Consider the following 19464-nt stretch of genomic DNA (forward strand, 5'->3'; position numbering starts at 1 on the left):
ATCATTAAAGTGGCTATTGACGCCGTTAACATGTATTACATATAAAGTTATGAAAGAGATAAGGAGGAGAAAAGGCATGTGGAAGTAAGCAATGAATGTAAAATGTCGAAATCCTCTGTTTAACGCGATATCGGACACAGGAGAACGAGGGGGAAGTCCCCTACGTCACCACAGCTCCCAGAGAGGAGGAGCGAACAGCCAGCAAGCGGGAAGGACGAATGCTTGTGAGCTCTCTTCTGCACGGCCAGCACCTGGGAGAGGAAGCTGCAGACTTTCTCTCCTGACTGAACAATATCCTGTTTGTAACATTACCGCGCTTTTTATTAATTAAAGTACCAATTTTGGGACTTCCGGTAGTGATGTTGTAGGAGAAAGTCGCACGGAGGAGGTCTCCCGGTTGCACTTCAACTTTAATATATCTGTGTAAATACCACAATTCATTCGGGAAAGTGACGGATTACAGTTATAACTTCAAGTCAGTCGTGAAATGAGTGGTTCTAAATCTAAAGCGAGCAATACGCCGAACTGCCCTGCTACTCGTGGCGGTGCAACTCCTGTAGCTAGCAAAATTGCTAAAATGGCGGCAGCTAGCTCCGGCGCTAGCGACACACCGGACACCTTTTCAATGAGCCAGCTGGTTTCTGAACTGGAGAAGCAACGGGCCTCGCTCCGGAAAGACATGTCTGAGTTAATCCAGGAGTCTGTCAAACCTTTGCAGAGCTCGGTGGACGCGCTCCGCGAGACGGTGAATCAATTTAATAAACGCCTCATTGCTGCAGAGACCCTGGCGGGGGATAACTTTGAGCGCATAACAAGCGCGGAAAAAACAGTGGAAACACTACTGACCCAGAATAAGTCTCTTCTAGATCGCCTCGACGACATGGAAAACCGGTCCCGCAGAGTCAACCTCCGGATAATAAATATACCCGAGGGCAGTGAAAAAGGCCGGGACCTGACCGAGTTCATATCCGACCTGCTGATGGGAAGCCTCGGCCCCGATGTCCTCTCCAAACCCCCGGAGCTCGAGAGAGCACATCGCACACTAGCTCCCAGATCTGGACCGGGAGGTACACCCAGGCCTTTTGTGATATGCTTTCATCGTTTTCAAGAGAGGGAGAAGGTGCTTCGTTGGACCAGACAACACGAGCTTAAGTACCGCGACACAACGCTGCGAGTGTACCCAGACGTCAGCGCCATCACTGCAAAGAAACGAGCTGCTTTCAACAAAATCAAGCAAACCCTCTATCAGAAAGGAGTGAAATTCAGGCTTCTCTTCCCCGCTCGCTTGCAAGTTTCGTTTGATGATGGAACGTTCACTTTTGAGACTCCGGAGGACGCGCACGCATTCTACAACGAGCGGGTGATGGGCAAAGAGTAGGGGGCAGTATGGTGTTCCTGGCGGCCACCCTCTACTGAGGGTTTCCCCAAAAGACTGTATTCCTCCGTCTGCTTGGACTAAGCCGTCTGCTCCTGCTACTGCATGCTGCCCCGTGTACTCACTGCTATGCGGTCACCTTGCACGAGCGCCGTGGTGACCATGGAAACGGGTCGGCGCGTGAGTTGTGTTTACTCTCAGTATGTTCCGGGAGCGACGTGTATAGACTCCATGTATTTTTCTTTGTTATGATGGGGACTTTGTTTACTTCCAATTGCACGGTGTGGTCGCCGCATGTGATTTTATCACCATTTTTTTCTGTTCTGATTAAGATGGTAAACATGTTATGTTTGTTCCAATGAGACGGTTAGGCTATCCTATATCAGGCACTTTATTAAATTATTGCTATTATTACCTCTTTTTGTTTGCTTTTATCTCTTGCCATATGCTATCCTGCAGTAGAGTTTCTTAAGTGGGATGTTTTTGTGTTTTTGAGGTAATTGTTTAGGCAAACTTATTGACGGCTTGTTTAAAGTTGAGGACTAATGTTGCTTCACTGTAATCATATATGTTCTTTAAAATGTGGGATATTTTTTATTTTTATTTATTTTTCATTGTTTAACTGGTTGACCTCTGAGTAAGAGTAGGTTATGGAAGCAGAAAGGGATACCCTGTTGGGAGTGAAGATGTGGTCGCGCTTGGTTTGTATAAGGGAATGGGGGGTGGGAGGGTTGTTGATTATTGTTGTTTTTATTTTATTTAAATTTATTTTTTTGTATGTGTGTTTTTCTTGTTTTTGTTTTGCTTTTTCCCCTTTTCCTTTGGCTCGGGAGTCACGTCAGCCATGGGAGAGTTAGTGCCCCTCGTCTCCTTATGATATGACGATTCAGGGTAAGAATCTTCGCTTTATCTCTTGGAACCTGAAGGGTGCCAATCAGCCCATCAAACGTAATAAGGTAATGACTCATTTAAAGCAACTTAGGGGTGATATTTTCTTTTTACAAGAAACCCACCTTTGTTCCTCAGAGATTGGCCTTCTCAAGCGACCTTGGATAAGGGATGTATTTCACTCTAAATTCCCAGTTAGGGCAAGAGGTGCGGCTATCCTTATACACAAGAATGTCCCATTTGAGTTATCAAACTCCATTGAGGACCCAAATGGTCGATTTGTAATTATTTCTGGTAGACTGTGTAGTATGCCGGTGGTTATGGCCTGTGCTTATGCACATGGGATGATGATACATTTATTAAACATTTTTCTCCTCACTCCCTAAAGTTGATGACCACTACTTAATTATCGGCGGTGATTTCAATTTAACTCAAAACCCCGCCAGGGGCTTCCTCTAAGCCCCTGGCGTTGTCCAAGTCAGCTAAAGTCCTTGACACATATAAATCTAGTTTAGGTTTATTCGACCCATGGAGAGCTAAATCCCATTCAGTCGAAGCCTTTTCATTTTTTTCACACGTCCATCATTCGTACTCTCGGATAGATTTTTTTCCCTTGGATAATTACTTTCGATCAGAGGTCCACTCATGTGATTACCATAGCATTGTTATCTCAGATCATGCCCCCGCATCTATTGATATTAGCTTTCCTAGTCGGGTCCCCTCATCCAGACAATGGAGACTTAACTCCTCCCTACTAGCCCATACCTCCTTTAAAGAATTCCTCCATACGCAGATCTCCTTGTTCTTTGATACTAATGATTCTCCAGAGATCTCTAGACGCACGCTATGAGAAGCATGTAAGGCGTTTATGCGTGGCCAAATCATCTCCTATGTCTCAAACCTAAGGAAGGCAGAAAGGCAAGAGTCGGAGGCGCTCACTAAGGAGGTATTTAGAATTGATCAGTTGTATGCTTCAGCTCCTACCCCTGCTCTTTATAAGGAACGCCTTCAACTTCAGTCCAAATTTGATTTAATGTCCACATGTAAGACTCAGAAGCAGTTATTCCTCGCTAGACAACGTTTCTTTGAGACTGGGGACAAAGCGGGAAGATTATTAGCACACCAGGCGCGTGCAGCTACACTATCCAGATTAATCCCCAAGATCAAATCTACTTTAGGTGAAGTTTCCTCGGACCCGACAGAGATCAATAAGATATTTTGTTCTTTCTACACTAACCTCTATTCCTCCCAATGTCCTCCGGATGTTTGGGATGGAGATAATCCTCTAGATAGGACAGTTTTCCCCAAAATAAATGAGGATTTGTGTAAGGAGCTGGGAAGTCCAATCTCTATCAAGGAAGTACAGGAGGCAATTATGTCACTTCAGAACGGTAAAACTCCAGGCCCTGACGGGTTTTCTGTTGAATTTTTTAAGTTACTCCCTGGCATAATTGCACCAGCCCTCCAGAGAATGTATAATGAGTCTTTTGCTGAGGGCCGCCTGCCTCCCACCCTGTCGGAGGCCTCCATTTCTCTTCTGCTTAAGAGTGATAAAGACCCTCTTATGTGTGGTAGCTATAGGCCCATCTCCCTCTTAAATGTTGACCTAAAGATCCTGTCAAAGATCCTAGCCCAACGCCTACAACGGGTCCTACCAAGTATAATATCTACCGACCAAACAGGTTTCATGCTTGGAAGACACTCGTTTCATAACACAAGGAGGCTCTTGAATATCATTGGCTTATCTAGTTCATGCAGTCCGGAATTGATTATTTCACTAGATGCGGAGAAGGCTTTCGACAGGGTGGAATGGAGCTTCCTTTTTTTTGTGTTGCAGAAATTTGGTTTCAATTCAGAATTTATATCTTGGGTCAAATTGCTTTATGCCTGCCCAGTCGCCTCAGTCCACACAAACGGTCTCCAGTCTGCCCCATTTCCCCTTTATCGAGGTACCAGACAGGGCTGCCCTCTCTCCCCCCTCTTATTTGCCATAGCTATCGAGCCTTTAGCAATCTGGCTGCGTCAGGAGGGTGGATTTGAGGGTATCACCAGAGCTGGGAAAGTTCATAAATTATCGTTATACGCCGACGACCTCCTTTTATACATGTCTAATCCAGCTGCCTCTCTTCCCGTGGTTCTAGACATCTTCGACAAATTTGGGTCCTATTCAGGCTATAAACTTAACCTCCACAAGAGTGAAGTTTTCCCCATCAATTCTACAGCTAAAAGTATACCCCCAGCTTTTTTCCCTTTCAAATATTCTACAGACAGGTTTAAATATTTGGGGGTGCATATTACTGACTCAATTGATCGCCTTTTCTCCAAAAATGTCTCTCCTCTCCTTGAGAGGTGTAAACTGGACTTTGTCAGATGGTCTGCACTCCCATTATCCCTAGTGGGTCGTGTTAATTTGGTTAAAATGGTTGTTTTACCCAAGTTTCTATATCTTTTCTCACATATCCCCATCCTTATTAAGAAGTCTTTTTTCAAATTGCTCGATCAACTAATAAGCTCTTTCCTCTGGGGCAAAAAAAATCCACGCATCAGAAGATCAGTGCTACAGCTCCCAAGGGCTCTTGGAGGCTTGGCATTGCCCAATCTCCTACACTATTACTGGTCCTGTAATATTCATAAACTTTTATACTGGTTTAACAATGCTGCAGACGGCTTACGCCCTACGTGGGTGGATATGGAACTTGCATCGTCTAAACTCTCTTCACTCCCTGGTTTGCTCCCAACTCCCTCTGTCTATCTCCAACTTCACCTCAAATCCAGTGGTAACTAACACCATTAGAATTTGGATTCAATTTAGGAAGATTCTAGGCCTCCATAGGGCCTCAGATCTCTCCCCCATTGTAAATAATCACCTATTCCTGCCCTCTTGCACCGATATGGCCTTTCGGACTTGGTTTGACAAAGGGTTAACCAAATGTAGGGACCTCTACAACCAGGGGACTTTTATGTCCTTCCCGGAGCTCTCAAAGAAATTCGACCTGCCTAGAACCCACCTATTTCGTTTTTTTCAGACGAGGCATTTTGTCCAGAATCAGAACCCCAAATTCCCGAGTCGTCCCCCAGAAACCCTGGTTGACTTGTTAGTGGCGCTTGATCCCGAACAAAAGCGGCTAATTTCTAGCATTTACAGCCTTATCAGTTCTGCTATTGACAGCCCAGCGACCGGCCCCAGGGATTCTTGGGAGCAGGAGCCTGGAATCACACTGCCCGATGATTATTGGCAACAAGTTTTACGGTTGGTTCACTCCTCTTCAATCTGTGCAAGGCACGGCCTCCTACAGTGTAAAGTGGTGCACAAAGTTCACTACACTAACTTGAGGCTTTCTCGGATTTACCCCAATGTAACTGACTCTTGTAATAGGTGCAAACAATCCCCAGCCAATCATTCCCATATGTTCTGTGTCTGCCCTAGGCTCACCACATTCTGGTCCGATGTCTTCAAGACTCTTAGCACAGCATATACTACTACTATCCTTTCAGATTCTCTCTTGGTCTTGTTCGGTGCCCCCCTGCAGCCTGTTACCTCTAAAGTTATACAGATCGTTCTAGCCTTTGCCACCCTGTTAGCCAGGCGACTTATACTCCTCAATTGGAAACACGCTCAACCTCCATCTCATAGCAGGTGGGTGAAAGAAATGTTACTGTCCATTAAACTCGAAAAGCTTAGGTTTTCCCTCAACTGTTCCTTAAGTTCTTTTGAAAAAACGTGGAGACCTTTCTTAAATCATATTGAATCTCTGACATCCCTGCCTGACTGTGACGACTGAGCCACCCCCCCCCTTTTTTAAAATGTTTTTATTATTTCCATACTTATGTATTTGTTATATGTATTTTGTACTGTTTTCATTTTGTGTACTGAGAAGTGTTCTCCTTTGGGTGGGATTGTGGGAGGGATAAAACGACGGGGGAAAATGGATGAATAGAAGTTATATGTGACACTGCTCTGTTGTTTTGTTGGTGTAATTGCTTCCAATAAAAAAATTAATAAATTAAAATTAAATTTAAAAAAAGGTACCAATTTTGAACCTTCTCAGAGACTCCATGTAGTCTCATTTTTAAGCTTCTCTCCTGGACGCAAGGAAAACGATCACGGTTTACAGTATTATAAAGCATGCTAGTGACAATTACAGTGCAAATGTATGCATTACATTCTTTCTGGCAGCAGTTTTTCCATTGTGAGATATTTTTAATGGATATTTTTTAGACAGTGAGCCTGCAGTCAGGGATCTGACAGACATTTACACCTTTTAAAAAGGCAGTAATGAGCATTACAAGAAACTAGAATTGCAGCCTGGCTTTAGCAGAAATACATGTGTTAATGCGGCATGAATGCGGCATGCTTATGGGTACATCCTGATGGTGGCAATAAACATTGTGAAAAGCAGGACTTCAAATTACTTTAGAATGCACTTTACAGCAAAACAATATCATTCTAATGGCTAATACTTCTTTTCCTATATGCAGTCGTCTGATAAGCCACTCTGTGCTTGTGAATGCATTTCACATTCTCTCACAATGGCTTCAAGGCTTTATATAACTGAAATACAATCATGTGCATTGCTATATTACAGGACATCCTTTGCGAATAATAAAGGCGAGGAAAATATTTGTGTATAGTACCTTTCAAAAACAAGACATCCAAAGTGATTTACACACGACTTAAAGGCTTTAAGAAACAACAATATATATCAAAGAAGTTTAAACACATGGAAAAACAGTGCAGCAACAGTGCTCTGCAAGTTATAAATAACTAGTCTCAACATTTATTTAATTAAAGTCTGAGGTAAACAGAACATTTCTAAGTCCCAATTTAAAATGAGGTAGTGCTGACGTTTCCTGGGAGTTTATTCCAGATCTGTGGCACATGAAAACTGAAAGCAATCTTTCCGTGTTTAGATTTGTCTCTGGGGACAGCACGCAGACCATCTGTACATCAGCAAATCAGACATGTATATCGGTCCTTCAGTTCTTTATAAAATAAAAGTCTATTTGAAAAACACGAAGCCAGTGTAACAATCTGAAAATAAGGAAACAAGGATAGGTTTCCTAAATCATGTTTGGACATAAAACCTATCCGTTATTCTTATTCTCTGAAACAAAGACAATTGTTTCAGATTTATTTTTGTTTTATTTTAGAAAAAGTTTGCAAAACCAATCTTTAATGTGTTTGATGCACTAACTCAGTGTTTGTATGGAATCACAGTGAACTGGTGATTACATAAATCTTTGTATGTGTGACATTTTCAACAAAGCATGACAAAACGTCAATACTAGAATCAGAACAGAGGACTTTCAGTGAATAATGCACACATTGTAGGAGCTGACAGGATTATTCAAATGACAAATCAAATTGATAGATTTCTTTAGTGCAATATGTAATGTCTTTCCTACAGAAGATTGATTTATTTACCAAATGTTTTCTGCAAACTTAAATTCTATAACAATGTATGCTTCAGACGGTCTGCAGTCTGATACAAATGAACACATATACTGTACGTGCAGAACTCCAAACAGGACTTCCATAATTTATGGAACACATTGTATTACACAACTTAAAGGTGGGGTAGGTAAGTTTGAGAAACCGGCTCGAGATCGCTAGAATTTGAAAATACACAACCGGAGAAAATCTGCCACTTCCTTATAGAGCCCCTCCTCCAACACACACGAACGCGCACATGACCAATGAGGGCACGAGATAAGTTTGACAGGCAGGTAGGCCATCCAATCCGATCGGTTGTACTTTTTACAGTATTACGGCTTCTACAGATGACGTTTTTTTATGGATTTTTTGTCAAAGCACTTCAGATATTCATTGCTATCGGGATGTTAAGAGCATTCCATGGAATATAACAAAAAGTGTATCTCGAGCCGGTTTCTAAAACTTACCTACCCCACCTTTAATTGAGTACTTAAATCTGATTGGTCAATTTGGACATTCCAGAGGTCTGTAAATATCGCTAATGAACTGTTGCTAAGGAGAACAAACTGTTGCTTAGGAGGATCAAGGGGACTACAGTATGTGCAGTCATATCAATTAACAGAAAGAAGTCCAGTCAATATAACATCAGCTGTAGACAACAAACATTAGCTTCCCTCCATGAAAAAAACAGCATTGAATACTAAGGATTTTCATATTTGTGTGGCGCGCTGGACGCCAGAGAGCTCAACAGAAGAAGACAGACAGCAAATGAACTCTGACGTTGGATTCTCGCAGTGTTTAAAGACTGGTTACTGGAAAGGACAATGCGGTGTATTTCGCGTCGAGGTCCTCATCACTATGTCGATGTTATTTTTTCATTACTGACCACCCTTACTAAGCGGACCAATAGCACTCTCAAGACGTTCTAGAAGAGTGTCAGGGTCAGTATCAAAGCGGCACTGGATGATCATAATTCATACAGTGTAGGAAAAATGGTCTGCTTTCTTGGCCAGTGCAGTTTCGAGTCTTTGTATCTAAACTAGCACTAAAATTCATCAAGAAGATTGACACTAGATGTATAGGCAACCAACTTTGTGTAAACATGACAAGATTTCAAAAAGGTCTGTGATTGCTTAGACATTGAAGATAGAAGTTAGGTATTTAAGTTAAGGACTCGAGTAATCATGGCTGTTCTAAAACCAATGGGTACAATACCAGAATATCGGGAATTTGACCAATCAGCAGAGGCCTGAAACGGGTTAGGGTTAACCTAATAGTGCCCTATAAAAGGGTTAAGTTGTCTCCCTGTATTTACAAGCTTTAAAAATACATTTACCGTCTAAATATGGTAATGAAGCTTCATATTCCGAAAGCTAAGACTTGTTCAAAATCAAATCAACCAAAACCCATATTTATCTTGAAATGCCCCGTAGAGACATCCGACCCATTTTGTTATGGCGCGTTTCCACTGCAGCGGGTAGCTCGCTTTAAGCGTGCCGAGGCGTGCGGGGCCCGTTTTTGGTTGCGTTTCCACTTGGCCTAGTTTTGGCCCGGGGCTACTTTTTCACCTTTTTTCTGGCCCGACTAAATCGTGGTTCTAGGGCCAGGAACAACCAGGCTGAGTCGGGCTGAGTATGCTAAACTAGAGAGAGAATCGCTGGCAAGGGGGCTACAACTACAACAAGATGAACATATTTGACCGTGATTTAATTGTAATACACGTTTCAAAATGATGCCGAAGTATCAACATACTGATACCGGTTAGTAAAAACCATGAATTAATGCTTTGACAAGTCTGCAAACAGACGGCAGGCGAAAAACCTTTTAAAATGCGTGTTTTCTGAATGGAGCTTGGCTAAGCTAACGTTATATATGCTCCGACCGTCCACACTCACAACAACGGCCTATACAGACATAAATAAACCAGCGACTGTATTCGCCATGACACAGGCAGTCTGGGGTTTGTACTTGTTTAACTTTTGTCTAGTTTCTGAACAGATATGAAGAGCTGTGAGCTCTGAGTGCTAAGAGCTAACGGCTGTGTTGTTTTTCTGGGGCTCTCATTGAAGATGACGTCACGGCTCCCCCTATACTGCGTTACCATAGTAACTGCCCCAGTTCCTAAACTGTAATGGAAGCTCAGCATTAAAGTGAGCCGGGCCTAATAAGGCCTAACCAAGCCGAGCGAGGCCTGCAGTGGAAATGCGCCATTAGAGCATGTTACCAGGGGCCTCATTTATAAAGGGATATACGCTCAAAAAGTGGCGTACGCCAGTTTCTACGCAATGTTTGCGATTTATAAAATACTAACTTGACGGGAAAACGTGCGGTCCTCCACGCAAACTCTAACCCATGCGTACGCACTAAGCAAAAACAAGGGAGAGACGAGAAACTGCGACACCGCGTTGGCAGAAGGAAGAATGGAGAGAAATATGTGGAAATAATACCATAAACAAAATGTTACCTCTCATTTATCACATATGAAGAATTCATTTTGAAACATTGATTAAAGCCAATCTTAAAATGATTAAACACACGCCTGTTTGAGACTCCTCAGTGCACACAAAAACATAACTTGGAGAAAGGAATAAATACGGATATGTTGTTTAAAACCACCTCGAATATGTTGTGTTAATGTTATGAAATGTTTTCTCATGAATGATGCGGTGAGCAGGAGGACAGAATTACGTCTAAACTGACACCGTTTTGCATTTCTATAGGTTGTAGATACGAGCATGGTTTTATATACTATCATATTTAATCGTGTTTTATGCCGTTCGCCAATAGCCTACTTGACAAGTCGCTCGTAAAACACAGGAGGTATGGAAACTAAGAACACCATATGTGGTAAATTGTACAGCTAATATAACACATTAGTTGTATTTCCTTTAACTGGTGGATTATGGATATATAGTTGCTGATCGAAAGCTGGAACACAAACCACCAAGTACAAAAACAATAATTCAGATCCAGTCGTCATGACTCCACTCCGGAGGGATTCCCGATCATTTCTTACAGTTTCTCATCAAGGGGGGTCTCCTGTCCCCTGTACAAACACACTGCCTGAGGAAGGCTATGTGTATTTATTTTGTCATTAACCTTTTTCGGACCACTTATTTATTTATGTTGGTGACGATCCGACCTCCATGCTGCTACTCTGGTTCAAACGGCATCCACCAAACAATATGATTTATCTCGACCTCCCCAAAATAACCAAAATCTGACACGGTGTGAGATGTCTTTTTTAGCTGTTCCGTCGTCATTTCCTGCGATCTTCTTCATGCAGTCAGTCAGAATGAATGAATGGGCGTTTCTTTGACTATTTATAGGCAAATATGTGCGTTACGTGAAGCCCGCAAAAACGCACTTTCCTCGCCGGTACGCAATGTTTTGTGAATCGGAAAATGTCGGAACATTTCTGTACCTATTTATTTGCTTTGTACTACGTAAGCAACCTTCCCACGTGAATCCTACGCAAGGCATTATAAATGAGGCCCCAGGGCATTACAAAAAGACTCTCGGTGACAAAGAGACGAACAGAAACCTGCCCACCTTTGCAAAGTGAGCCCAGAGATAACGCTGTCAGCCCCTCACCAGTAATTACTACATTTCTGAAGAAATGTTTATCCTTCATGTCAACCCAGAAACAACCTGTTTTAGTTAAGTCTCAAGAGAAGCTCTACAGGGAGTAGGTCAGGTGGCAGGAAATGGAAAACTATCAGGCTGTCAGAGTGGATTACACTGACAAAGCACATGCTTTTACTGGACAACTGGATGTTGTTCTTCGTAACAGTCAAACACTCTTTCATGAATACGGATACGCAAGCTTAATTATTTGAAAGCATGTAAATGAATCAGGGAGGCAAATGGTTTCAGAGTGCACTCAACAAGTCTGATTCTGCATCCATGCTATCAACTACGTAAGGCTACACTTATTAATTAAGAGTTAGATTTGTTTCGCAGGTATTTGGTCCTAAACCAAAATGGTGAACTAATAAAAAAGACTTGGTAATTGAGAAGGATAAAAAGTAAAGGAAAGTCAGTTATCAAAGTCCATTCAACAACAAAAACAATGTAAGGTGATTGGTAAAGAACACTTTGACAAAGCTTTCCAAATGAGCATGGAGAGTTCTTAAGAAGGGGAGCTCAGTGAGTAGCTGTACACCCTAAATGATATTTTATTTATAAGGAGCATTCCCTTGTACAGTATCAAGGTGAAACTTAGTTTTAGTAATAGCAGGAAAGATGGAAGATCAGAATCCTTGGCACTAAATGATTTGACTAGATAAGAAGTTACCAAAGTGAATTATAAAAGTCCTTCATGCTGCCGGGGCAGGAATGTGTGTAATGTCATTTCAATCCATCCAAAGGAAATATTCCACTGAAGAACAAGAACGTAAACCTTGTCATGAAGTTCATCCTCTGGAAACCATCAATATATGGATTTCATAGTGTTCACCAGAGTAGCAAACGTTTTGAAATCAACATTGAGTTAATGTCTGAAATGTTAATTGATAAATGGCTGAGGTTAGGAAATCTTGTCTCAGTGTGCTTACCTTCACATTTTCTGCCAAAATATTGTTAATTAAATGAAGACTGACGGACCACTTTTTCAGAATGGTTCTTTACAGATCATTTAGGTCAAATGTAACTTATATGGATCAAATGCTACATTTGGTAGCATCAGTTGCGATTAGTCAGCTCCACTCGGTTAGGATTCCTTTGTTGTTTGTCATTCATTTAAAAAGGAAATATTATTAATAATATTTTTAATATTAAATAAAATGTCAGATTTCTCTAGGTTTTAAAATCGTTAGACATTTGTACGCAGACATGTTACACATCATCCTTTTAAATGACAAAGACAACTTAATCACATCTGTAATAAGGAAAATATAGTTTCCTAAAAAGGACGTTTGAAAATGTAGCTCTACTGTATATGATGACACCTAAACATCTCAATGGTCCTGTGTGTTTACAATAAAAACATTGAATGGTGCTTTCTGATTTGTCATTTTGAAATGTTCTGGCCTTCAAGGTTTAAAAAAAAAAAAGGTAATAATGAAGAATTTGACTGTAGTTCAAAAGTTAATTTCTGAAAAATTGCTTTCCAAGGATTGCAACACACACAAAATATTGCTGCTGACCAGAGATGGGGTCGTTACTAAAAAAAAGTAATATATTACATATTACAGATTACTTTTAAAAAAGTAATATATTACACTACTTCGTTACTCTCTACATAAAGTAACTCGTTACTTTACTCGTTACTTTACTCGCAGGGCCGGCCCGCCCCTCCCTGCAGGCAGATCACGCAGACTGCTAAAGTTTCAAATGTTCTCTTTAGTTCAGTTTCCATTGTCGCATAAGACTGATCCAGATCCTGAATGTTTTCCTATCTGACCGTGGCTGTCCTCTGTCTCCTGCTATCTGTATATGTTGCGCAGTCTATCTCTGCTCACGCTGTTGCGTCGGCGTGTTCTCCTGCGTGTTGGCCATCTGTTGCACTGGAGCCAGACTGGAGCACACCGCAAAGACTTCAGCCGAGCACGTACGAACTGCGCATGCGTGAGTGGCAATAACTCTCCTTACCAGCAGGCGGCGGTAGTGTGTATTCGTCATTCAAAACAGGCAACAACCGGAAAACAGAGAAGAAGAACAGACTACGTGATATAAACAAACAACAACTAGCTGTGCGTTAGCTTCACCTTAGCATGTGTTATTTGCAGGTGTTTGTTGAGGTTTGATTATGACTGATTTTAGAAAGTAACGAAGTAACGCGTGTCGGGGCAATGTTAGTAACTGTAGTGTGATTACTGGATTATAAAAGTAGCGCGTTACACTACTCCGTTACCGACAAAAGTAATATTATTACAGTAACGCGTTACAAAGTAAGCGTTACACCCAACTCTGCTGCTGACCTTCAGCTGTTCAGAGAAGAAATCAACTGGAGAGAGGGCAGGAAGTAGAAAAGGAGCTACTTCAAATGAACACACTTCTACAACTGGGAAATGACATGAGGTAATCCCATTCATCTAGTTTGCTCAAGTATTTCACTCAGTACATTTTGCAAGCCATGATGTGGTATTATATTTAACTTTAGATATTGTATTTAACATGCATGTATCATTTTAAAGCAATACAAATGCTTTTTGGAAACAGTATGTACAATTGATGCTATTGTCTTTATCCTCTGGGGACCATGAGCAAGACTTGTTTAGCTACTTTGGACCGACGAACAGAAATAATGCAAGCATGGGGCATGAGTAATAGTATTAACAAATCATTGTATTACGATGATTGATAAAAACACCTAACAGTCTGACAGAAACGTAAGGAAGGAAGAAACGTATTACAATTATTTCAAACCAAAGCCATTAGGTAATACCGATTTTGATGACAGGTGAGTTTTTGTTTATTACAGATAATTATTAGGGAATAGTTGTAAATGCCTGTGTCCACATGGCACCTTTTTGTGAGCGCTATCGTCTTTTTAAAATTGTTTTCAGTGAGGAGAGAGTGCATACCGTCGAATGCGGCTGCAGGATTTTTTATGAGCACTCTGACGTTTAGTGCGGCAGCTCAGGGATTTTCAAGTTTCAACTTTTCAGAAAACTCTATACAATTTCTCCCTTTATGAGCTTTAATGAAAATTGGTGAGTCTAGAAGTCTAGATGAAGCCTCCCCTCACTTCTAAAAACTCAAGGGAAAGCATTTACTGCTAATGTTTTTGATTCTTTAACAGAGTATCCCATTTGACTTTCTTTGTTAAAAATATCTATTTTGAGTTGACTGCACCTACTGTAGCGCTTAGTTCTTTTCTGCGGCCCCATAGGGTTTTCAAATTGAAAAGAAAACAACTTTAAAAGTGATTACTTGAGAAATTGGAGGAAGCTTGTTTTGACCATGTCTTTGGGACATAAGAAAGACCTTACATCTGATTTGTTTGATCAGATCAGTGAGTGTCAGTGTCAGTTAGTTTATGTGTTTTATCATCTTCGCTCCACTGCTGTCAGACTGAGCTGTGACAAGTTGATTCATACAGTGTGAGAGCAAGTGCCTTTCAGTTGGTTGTAATCATGGGCGTAGGAAGCATCCTGAATGTTGCGGTGACATTTTAAACGGGTGGGGGTTCTCCCCCACATAAAAAAAATAGATTTCTGGTAGTCTAGATTAGAGGTTGCGCTAGACTTTTTCGCTGCCCGTCATTTTGACGGACAGGATCGTAAAACCTCCGTCAAAATCCAGAATTACCCGTCGGCCTATACACAACTCTGGGGGGAGGGGTGGAAGCATGCTCGTGAACTGTCAACGGGGGGGGCAGTTCACATGCACCTTGTTATGCATGGCTGCTGCACCTCGCGGGAGCGTGGACAGCGTAAAGCCAAAACTCACAGACATTTCAATGATTTGTACGGCACAGTTAGGTTTGGAAATGGTATAATTTCCTTTTTGGAGGGCATGCATAACACGGCATAACACCGGAGCCTCGCTGCGGGGAAACTTTGGCGCTGTTCCGAGTTTGTTCTAATCAGTCAAAATGACGGACTGCATTCAGATTTGTCCGTCATTGTTAAAATAAATCCGTCATAGACGGAAAATATTTGGTTAACACGACCTCTGGTCTGGATACTAAACCTTGAGTTTATGTAAACATAATGTTTGCATTGTGTATCAAATGTTGACGCCGGGCTGTGTTTCAAAGCACTTGACTACACTCTCTGCCATTGTGTGTAAATAAATTCCAATGATTTGAGGGTGCATTGTGGATTTACAGTTTGAAAGTGAGCATAGCCTAGGACGTATGGAGTCAGATCAGTCTCAATATTAATAAATGCACACAAGGATTCACAAATGTATTTCGGGATTTAGATATAAGTGACTCTCTCCACACATTTTTTTTTCAATGCACACAAAAATATGTATTTTATATAAATGTAAAAAAATCCACAGATAAAAAAAGTTTCACAAATATAGGCATATTTCTGACATATAAATATTTCTTGTTTTAAGTAATGTAAAAGAAAACCACAATTAGTTATAATTTCCATAGTTTCCTGTTAAAAAAATATGCATTTGTCATTTCCGTCAGGGAAGTCTCAAAAAAACAAAACACAAATGCAAGAAAAGCAGTTTAAATGCCCATGTTTTATACATTTATATACAACAATAAATATTTGTTAGTGAAAATGTTAAACAGTAAGAGTAGTAGTCATATTTTGTGAACCCTTTGAAGAGTACTGTCACACCGGTGTGATCATTCTATAATACTCCATTTAAGCCCGGGGGAGAAATGCTAACGCTACATTAGCACCGGCGATCTGTTCTACTTCATGCTATCTGCACAAATGGTTGACATTAAACATTAAAAAGACCAGGCAGTTCAGAGAGAATCAAAAGAAGGCAGGCAGGCAGCTTTGCATGACATTCTTCTGGACGTGGTGATAGTGAGGGTAGTCAATCCCAGGGTTGCGTTCGGATAGTTTAAAAATCAGCTCCTAAGTTCTAACCCTATCGTCTATTCCTTGACCTCTGAGTGAAACGTCACGGGGTTAAGGGATAGTGGATAGGAGAATTCAAAAGGACTTAGGAGAAGAGACTGCAGTACTTTAGAGAATCCGACTGCACTTTCACTATCCGACGTGTTTATGATGCGCCAGCGGACGTCATTGTGTGCGTCTGCTGCTGTGGGGAAACCATGGAAACCACAGTTTTCTATACAGCGGACTACAACATGGATGTTTAATAAGAACGAGGGACTACTGTAAACTCATCTAGAGACTCTGCTCCGTGCTCTGATGCTGCTGCTTTGCTTTATGAACGTGGACAACAGAGAAACATATTCTTCAGGACCAAAGCTAGAATTGAAATAAAAAAGGAAAGTGAAACTTATGCTCGTCACCCTCTCCCTCCGGTCCACGTCAATACAAATAATGATCCCAGTATGATTGTATGAACTATGAAAATATCTTAAAATCAATACAAATGTATTTATTATAAACGTTAGTCCTTAACATCTATCACTGTGTACATCACCATTCAAACATCTTTTAGAAGTTGAACAAACTCCACACAGCTCAGTAAAGACTGAAATGTTGACTTTATTTGATCATTTCAGTAAAAACTAACGTTCATATTTCTCTTTTTGATTATAATACTGATGAACGTTCAAAACAAAGCACTTTGGCAACTTACCACCTATGTTTTAAAATGCTTAATAAACACCGTAACTTTCATGATATCATTTCTCCGTCATAATCGGTTGTTTCCGTGAACGGCCGACTGTTGTGTGACATCAAATGCTGCGGCTGCAATGCATTGTGGGGCAGCATTTTCGCTTCTCCTGTCGGTTAGGGAGGTCCAGTGGTTCCTAAGCTAAAGGAGGTTATAAAGGAAGTTTGAAACCTCCTTTCCTATCATTCTCATCATTCTAGAGAATTCGAACGGCACTTATCATGGCTGCCACTGAGGGACTTCCGGGTCATTTCACTCCGTTAGGAAGGTTCCTAAGCTAAATGGAATATTCTACTGCAGCCCTTGTTTAGCAAGACAGTAGTGACGGCCATCTTGGTGACGTGTTGTTGTGGGAGACCAGAGATGTAGTTAATTGAGCGTTTCACACAAAAAAATGTGTTACTTCACAGTTTTACGACAAATTTTTTTTTTTTTACTGGCAAAATTATCTTTTAAATTGACAAACATCGTATGTGTAATTTGTGGCACAATTCAAATGGGATCGAAAGATAATCTTTCTCTCTCCATTGACTTCAATACATAATTTTTCCGAAATAAGGTCCCATGGAGGTTCACCGGAAGGGGAGGGACTTCGCCACTCTATTGCAACACTCCTTGAACATGCTATGGGAGAATCTGCCTTGGTACAAAGCAGCAGTGAAAACATGGTACGGAGTTTCATTGATTTGGGCATTCTCTCAATAAGCAAGTGGAATGGATTTGATAGTGAAGCACTGACACAGCGCTCTACAGAGTGCGGCGAGTGGATAGACCGATGCACGGACTTACTGCATAGTAAAAGTGGGGGGGTCTAAACTAATCATTTGAAAAAGTGGAGGGGACTTGTCCCACCCTCATATAATGGCTGCGACGCCCATGGTTGTAATGGTGAAAAAACCATGTCAAACAAATAAGATAGTAGCACCAACACATGATGAAATTCAAGGGGGGGAGGGTAGTTTTGTCATACAACGGCGGTGATACGTGGTCGAAATGGCACATCTTTTTATGAAACGCTGGGAGGAGCCATTTAGGCTACACATTAAAAAGTGTTCTGTTTTCTATCATTATGACTTGAGGTCAAAGAAACAGTGGTGTTCATTGCCATTTCATTTAATTTCAAACCTTTATTTATACAGATAAATCCCATTGAGATCATTGATCTCTTTTTCAAGGGAGACCTGCTCAAGTAGTTCCACATGAAACATAAACACAAATAGAACAACAAAAGGACATCATACAGCATGATTTACATAATTATCCACATAAACAGGTACCAATAGCTTCCGATTGAGTAGCATCCAACCATGCAGTGTTGGAAGAATTCTCTTTTGAGAAGGTATGGCCATTTATTGTTTGTAGTATCAGCTGCCCCTGAAGCTGCCTCCCCTATTTAGACTTATTTATATATATTTCCAGGAGATTCCAACCATTGAAACGCTGCTAGACTAACAGCATCCAGCACTTTCATTTACAGGACCAGAGAGCGATATGAACCACAAAAAAGAGCAATGTCTTTTCTGTCAAGAAAATGGGAACATCATGACCCTTACCCATCCCCCCCACCCCATAGCCCCTTGTGGCTGCTCTGCTTTCGGGTTTATTGGGTCTGCTGTCAGTGGAGAAATTGCGGTCTTTTACTCTCTCTGCAATTCCTCCTGTATGATTGAAATTAATGAATGATTATTCTATAACACATAGGTGTGAGCAAGCTCTCTGATTGGTCAATAGGCGTGTTTGATTCCACGATCAAACAACGGTCAAATAGAACGTGCCTTTTCACAACAAGTCAGTATCCCTCCGCGTCTGAGAAAAACGCGGAGCGCAAGCGCCTCGGTCCTGCCGCAGTACTGTCGTACCAATAATGACGTTCAAGAACGGCCTCTCGTGTATGATTGCTTAAATGAAACATGGGGAGCTTTAAGCATTTAATGCACATTTTTTAGCCTCTTTAAAGAAACTATCCAATTTGACTTTCTGTGCTAAAAGAATATTGATATTGTGGCATTTTGAAACAACACAAAGAGAGACAGGGATGCAAGAGTTGCTCATACCTTTTATGACTGCAAAAATGTCTCAGGGATGTTTTGTGAACATCATCAAGGTTATGTTGGAGAAAAAAAAACATAACAGCCTTGGGCCTGGCAGTTTGCCTGCAATATTACTTAGGAATGTAAAAGGAAAATAGTTAGCATACACAGGAGGTATAACTCTAAATCTGAATCAAAAGAACATTTCAGCTGCCGGAGATGCCATTAAACGTTTGCCTTTGTTATCTAAAGACTTAGCTAGCAGAACAGGGCTTGGACTTGCTGAGTTTACAGATAAGTATTCCAAGTTTTTCAAATATCTTTTCTTCTATTTTCTATAAATGCAAGTAATTCTCCTAACAAATAGTTTAAAAGTAGGGCTGCACGATTTGGAAAAAATAACTAATTGATTGAAGTGATTATGTTGACTGATATTGCCACGGCAATGATTCGCGATGCGGGAGGGAATGTAACTTTACTTACATTATAATTAGGGCTGTCAA

General features: G+C 41.0%; 1 protein-coding gene across 1 annotated transcript in view; it reads right to left on the bottom strand.

The window, feature by feature from the left end:
- The window catches only part of sntg2 (syntrophin, gamma 2), a 211933-nt gene that overhangs the window by 73167 nt on the left and 119302 nt on the right, over positions 1-19464 (bottom strand). The gene's annotated exons all lie outside the window — the stretch shown is intronic.

This window comes from Pseudochaenichthys georgianus, chromosome 22 (genome assembly GCF_902827115.2).
Source record: "Pseudochaenichthys georgianus chromosome 22, fPseGeo1.2, whole genome shotgun sequence".
NCBI classification, from domain to species: Eukaryota; Metazoa; Chordata; class Actinopteri; order Perciformes; family Channichthyidae; genus Pseudochaenichthys; species Pseudochaenichthys georgianus.